Source organism: Candoia aspera, chromosome 5, assembly GCF_035149785.1.
Source record: "Candoia aspera isolate rCanAsp1 chromosome 5, rCanAsp1.hap2, whole genome shotgun sequence".
In the NCBI taxonomy this organism is placed as follows: domain Eukaryota; kingdom Metazoa; phylum Chordata; class Lepidosauria; order Squamata; family Boidae; genus Candoia; species Candoia aspera.
In genome coordinates, this window is record NC_086157.1 from 27507913 (window position 1) to 27514389 (window position 6477).

General features: G+C 38.4%; 2 pseudogenes; one reads left to right on the top strand and one right to left on the bottom strand.

Annotated features, from left to right (window-relative positions):
• Positions 1–4141: 4141 nt before the first annotated feature.
• LOC134499390 (U2 spliceosomal RNA) lies at positions 4142–4304 on the bottom strand (annotated as a pseudogene).
• A 2038-nt stretch (positions 4305–6342) lies between these two features.
• Positions 6343–6438, top strand: LOC134499398 (U6 spliceosomal RNA; annotated as a pseudogene).
• The last annotated feature ends 39 nt before the right edge of the window (positions 6439–6477 follow it).

A 6477-nucleotide genomic window follows, 5' to 3' on the forward strand; every position in this document is an offset into this window, starting at 1 on the left:
TACAGAGCTAAAAGATGCTGACAACCAATACACCTACTGGAATGATGGATTTCTGTATTTGTGAGCAAATGTAACATGCAGAAAGAGATGGTTTATGTCAAAGTGCTAAAAGTAAAGAAGGGCCATTGATTTTGCTAAGGTTCCTACAAATGAATATTTTCAAAGTGAAAAGGTGAATCTGCTGGTTTACTTCTTTGACAGATACATATAAATAAGAAATACAGTTGGAAGGATTAAGTTATTTCCACTGATCTTGTAAATGGTTGCAGGACTAAAGGCTATTTACAAGCTAGTCCTGTGGTAGGGTTTCCAACTTTCCATTTGTGGCTTGAAAAGTTAGCTGATCTGGAGATTAGACATTAGCATCTCATAAAGCTTATTTTCCTCCTTTGGAAAACCCCCCCCAAAAGAAATAAATTTCCTTTCCATCATATTAATGAGAATGATTAAAAAAAAAGCAGACTAAATTTCTGATGCAGTGCTACAACCATTACCAGTCTTCTGTTAAAACACAAGGCAGGGCAGTCAGGCACTCCTGATTCTGGGTTCTGATGACATCATTCAGGCATTTGTTCCATAAATGTAATTGCAACATTTGCCTTTTCAAGTCCACAGTTTTTAAATTGCATATCTGTAAAATTTGTAAAGGATTTAATTGCTTCAGTGTTCTTCTCAGATGTACAAAATCAGTGTTACATAGGTTGAACATGAAGATAAGACATCTCTATTGAAATCAGGGAGAAGCCCATAATTTAAAGGACACCTATCTTTATATCTTATCAGATAAATTATGTAGATAAGCGATATGCATTTTGCTTTATCAAAGTGTACAGTAGGCATTTATTGCAATGCCAAGATATAAGAAGTGCTGTTACTTTTAACCCTAAAGTTGTAGCTGCACTTGGGATGTTTTCCAATTCCGGCTTTTCTCATGCAACTTCCCTGCCCTATTCCCAGAATTTTCTAAAAAGACCCTGAGATTTGGGAGGATTCCATTACATTATACCATAATAGACTCTCTTTGGTTTTGATGTACATGTTGCATAAACCCAACCATTGTGGTGTCTTTATTCAATAAAGCATAACTGAAATAAATATTGCATAGTGCAGAATATGAATCAGGCCACCTTTCTATGTTTCTTTTTCCCATCTGTCTAACATTCATTTTTTTACTGCTTCTTCATTTTTCTTACATAGAAAATCAGTTAAAGAGGGAAAAATGGACTAGTTGTACAAAATCCTTTTGACTGGCAGAGGTAGGAGTAGGTATGAGCAGATCCATTTAAATTCATTTGAAGATTTACATGTATAATTCCCCAGTGTTAGAAAATTTGTATTGTCATTGGCACTTTCTCCTTGTGTATGCTGTTTTGTATGCAACCTCTCTTACAACATAGAATTTTGCCAAATGTATTTTAAAAATGCAATTATCTCTAATACAGAATTGTCAAGTATATACTTCTTTTTGAATATGTCTTTGCCAAATATGCATTTCTTTGTGAGAATATTTCAGTGGGCAATGATGGATACTCATAGACAATTCACTGCTGCCTGACCAAACCAAATCTATTTTGCTATATTTCCCACTGAATCTGATTAATTTCTTTTATATCGCTAGCCAAGGCTTCTCCATCTTGAAGCAGTTTTAATCCAAAGATCTACTGAACTTTGCATGGATTTATTCCTGAGTAAATATATATAAGATTGGACCATATTTTTTTAAAAATACATATATTAGAAGTTTGCAAATTAGTATGCAAAATTTTATTCCTTGTTTTAAGCTCATTTGCCTTTGTCTAAAGCCTGGAGACAAAAAACATTGAAGAACACTAGAAATTCTTAGACTTAAAGGAACTTAAAATTGTAATCTTATATATACTGGTCTAGGAGTAAGCTGAATTAATCCCCAAAAGACTTCTGAATAAACACATTTGGTATTTCATCAAAAACAAGGCCAAGTCTTTGCCCCTGCAGGATATATAGAGATGAAATACTTTGCACACCACATTTCTGACAATTTTAAGTTAAAATAAGTTACATACATTGACTAAACATTTGGTAGGAAAGCAAATAACAAGCAAGAGAAAAGCTGTAAATATGGCAAGTTTATATTAGCCTTAATGATCTTACATAGGGTTACTAGACCTGGGCTGCAAAAAACAAACAGAAAACTCTAACCAGATGGCAGTCAAGAATTACAGAATTACTGAATTCTGCTGCCATCCAGTGATTATCCAGATTTTATAACCATCCCAAGGGCTTGTTCTCATGTCCCACTTACTGTGGCACTAACCACCTTTAAGGAATATGTTTTGATGGCTTCATGTCTGCCTCATCCCCAACTCACTGCAGAGGCATTCTGAAGTTGACTTTATTTCTGTTGTTAAAGTGGTCTGTTTCCTCTTCTCCTTGTAAGACCTAATATGCAGGTCACAGGTAGGCACCTCCCCAGCTGTTATAGTTGCTTAAGTTTGCTGCAGGCACATTCCCCTCATGTTCAAGTCACTGGAACTGCCCTATTTTGGGAGTGAGCTTGGATGCCTGGTTTGTACAGTCTTTTATTTTTGATAGAGGTATATCAATCTCCCTGAAGACTGATGCTGTCCAAATGAATGAAATCAAGAAATAGATATGCCCTTGCAGAAACAACCACAATGGATTGTGCTGATGGGTCAGTGGGAGGTTGGAAGAGGTTCTGAGTGAAGTAGGGAGGAGATCTATTAATCTGCCTGACAGCTTCAGCCTGACTGAGAGCTTTACCCTCCCCTCCCCTCCCCTCCCCTCCCCTCCCCTCCCCTCCCCTTCTTCCTGAAAGACAAACATTTCTAATTTTGGGAATACCATTCTCTTGTCCTTTGATGGGGACTGCTATTTTGGTTTATTTTGGTTTGGGCACAAAAAAAGACTGGACACCTGCTTATACCGAGTAGATCTTTTTAGGAGAGAGAGAGGGAGAGAGAGAGATATCTATAGGACTATTCATCTCTTAGAAGATCAATTATCTTACAGTGCTTGGCAAAAATAAATAAAAAACAAACCTCTATCTGGGGCATATGAGGGGAGAGGGATAAGCAGAAGGGAGCCTGGTTAATCTGCATGTAAATTCTGTCCTGACCCTAAGGCTGTTTTTTTCTGCTAGTTTGTTTTTGGATTTTTTTTTTTTTACATAGGAGATTGATATTTCAGAGCCAAATACAAAACAAGCAAAAATTCCTCTCTGGTGAAATGCCTAATAGAGCATTAGGAGAGAACTAGAATAGAAGTGGAATGGAGCAGTTGGAGTCCCCCAACCCTGCCCTGTTTGCCTGTTATGGAGAGCAGCTAGTGGTTGCTTTTACACTGGTGAATGATGCTGGGTCGGAGGGGAAAGGCAGCCAGAGAATCTACCAATTGCTGCCTTGAAACTGCCTCTCATTAAATGGGTAAGGACAGCCTCACTGCTCAATCTTGTTCTTGAGGCCTAGTAATGCCCAGCCATTGGAGCAGTGTTTCTCAACCTTGGCAACTTTAAGATGTGTGGACTTCAACCCCAGAATTCCCCAGCCAGCATGTTACTCCAGAGAAACATTGCACTGGAGTATTGCCAACCACATTGACATATTTTTCTGCTGACTCAAAGATGTGAGGAATGTACAGAAATACAGTGGTGAGGAAGCACATCTAGTCTTAGAGAGCTTCTTCTCTTCCTTTATACATGAATAGGTATCAGTGCAGTTATTTCAAAAATAAGTTAAGCTGATTCTGCCACATTCAGCTTCTGCCCTGCCCTGCCCTGCCTGTGCCAGTAGATGCACATCTGGTTATACACCTTAGGGAAGAAACCCATGTCAGTGGTAGAGCACATATTTTGCATACATAGGACCCCAAGTTCATCATCTAAAATGGCAGGTGGATCAAGAAAAACTCTTGTCTAAAACCCCAGATAACTGCTGCTACCCTATGTAAACCAGCGGCAGGCAGTGATTAAGATTTTTTTAGGAGTAATTTCTATGAAAGCCAGTTTGGTGTAGTGGTTAAGGCACCAGGCTAGAAACTAGGAGACTGGGGAGACCATGAATTCTAGTCCTGCCTTAGGCATGAAGCCAGCTGGGTGACCTTGGGCCAGTCCCTCTCTCTTAGCCCTAGGAAGCAGACAATGGCAAACCACTTCTGAAATCTTGCCAAAAAAACTGCAAGGACTTGTCCAGGCAGTTACCAGGAGTCAATGCTGACTCGAAGGCATAATAATAATAATAATAATAATAATAATAATAATAATAATAATAATAATACACTTGATCTTAGCCAAAAGGCCGAGAAGCAATCAAGCATGCTTTTTAAGAACCATTCTGGGGATCGACAGGAATACACCTGCAGCAGCAGTAAGAGCTGAAACAGGCACCCATTCCATTTACAGTCTATCAGTAACCAAAGTCTTCAACTACTGGTGGAGGATTCTCCCAATGGACATGATAGACTACCAAAAATGTGCCTTGAAGAACAGATGGGCAACCTCAACCCTCCACATGGATCAACCAAGTCTTCCAAACTATCGCATTCCTCGGCTTTTCATCACAATACTTACTTTCTGCCAGAGACCAGGCCAAGGTAACATTCAAACCAAGAGTCTTGGATGTTAATGCCCAAACAGACATTGAGTCACTTGCACACAATAGGTCATTTAAATGGCTGGCCAAGAATAAACTGTCCTTTCAAATAGAAAAATACCTGACAATGGGTCTGATGCAATACCATAGGATAGCTCTTACTAGAGCAAGATTTGAGCAACTAGATTCTATGGTCAAATATGGACGATTCCACCAGGTGCCTTACCTTAAGGGGAGATGTGTTTGTGGAGCACCCAAAGTAGAAGACATTGCACATGTCCTATTTAACTGCCAACTATATGCCCCAGCAAGGGCTCAGTACCTTCAGATATTAATTGACAGAATCACAAACTGGGACCGTAACAAAAGACTATGTTACTTCCTCCAGGGCACAAATACTTATGTGGTCAATAGAACTGTTAAGTTTATAGTTAGGGCTGTCCAACTGAGAACACAATTTATAGAATGCATTGGGGTGGCATGTAAAGGTGATGAATTCATTTAAACTCACATTGTTTCTGTATTTTATTACTTGTTTTATTACATCTTGCAATTTTATCTCTATTTTACCCTCCTGTATTTTATCGTATTTTATCTTACCATAGTATATTTTAGCTAATTTTACTGTATTTTAGCTGTTTTATGGTGTCATATTTTATATTTTATATCTTATAGTGGCTGATGCCCAACTTTCTGATATGGTCATTTGACTAATCAATAAAGTTACTACGACTACAACTACTACTATCTCTATGAGGATGCATATTGCTGGAGGTGGGGCAAAGGGAGTAGTAGACAATGTTAAGGTCAGAACTGAGAGGGGCAATTGTTTTTCCATTTTTCAGTCCCAACCAACTGACTTGCTCAGTAAACTGCCAGAGGAGGGAGATCAGTCTGGTCAGAGGGCTGAAGTCCCAACAGCCTTCTGAGATCAAGCTGCTGGTGGTTGGCTCCCCAAACCTGGCGTAGATAACACTGAAATAGATGAACTAATATTCTGATTTAGGATAAGATAACTTTCATATTCCTGAAAGAGAAATTATACTTTCATCTATTATGGATGTTATCTTAGATAATATGATGCTAACTTATTTGTGGTATGCATATCTTATCTGATGTGTTTCGTGAAGTACTTCAGTGGTTCTCAACAGCTGTCATGTGTACTTCAGATGAGGCTCAGAAATAATCTAAATGGGACCCTGGATAAGTCTGAATTTTTAACTAAGTTTTTAAAAGTTTCTATAAGTGATAAATAGAATAATAACAGTATCCCTTTAAAAATGTAAAAATATATTTCTTTTTTGTTTCAGTTGTGGTGAGATCCAGACTCATTGATGAAGTAATTTGTGGGACCTAAGATAGAAAGGGGGAGAATCACTGAAGTGGCTTACCAAGATCATTTGAAGGAAACACCGCTTGAGGGATACCTTGGGAACTTCCTTGAGGGATACCTTGGGAACTTACTAGGTTTTCCTCAATGAAATATCAGTAAAGGTGAACAGATTTCACTGAAAGGTAGCGTGTTTTCTCCTACAGCATAGCTGGTAAATGGCCCTCAAGAAGTTGAAGATTTCCAGCTCCCAGCATTCTTCCTCATTCACCATGCTGGCTGGAGCTCTAGACAGTTAGGGTCAACAACTTCCTGAGAACTACAAGTTTCTCAACTTGCCTCATTATATACATACTTCACTACAGGGAAATACTGAGATTGCCACTCATACGATTTCTACTTTACATGAGAAAATTATGAGATACAGTGCTTGCTTTGGCAGGACATATACTAAAATTGGAATGATACAGAGAAGATTAGCATGGCCCCTGCGCAAGGATGACACGCAAATTCCATATTTTTTAAATTAAAAAAAAAGAGAGATACAGCGAATTAAACCAT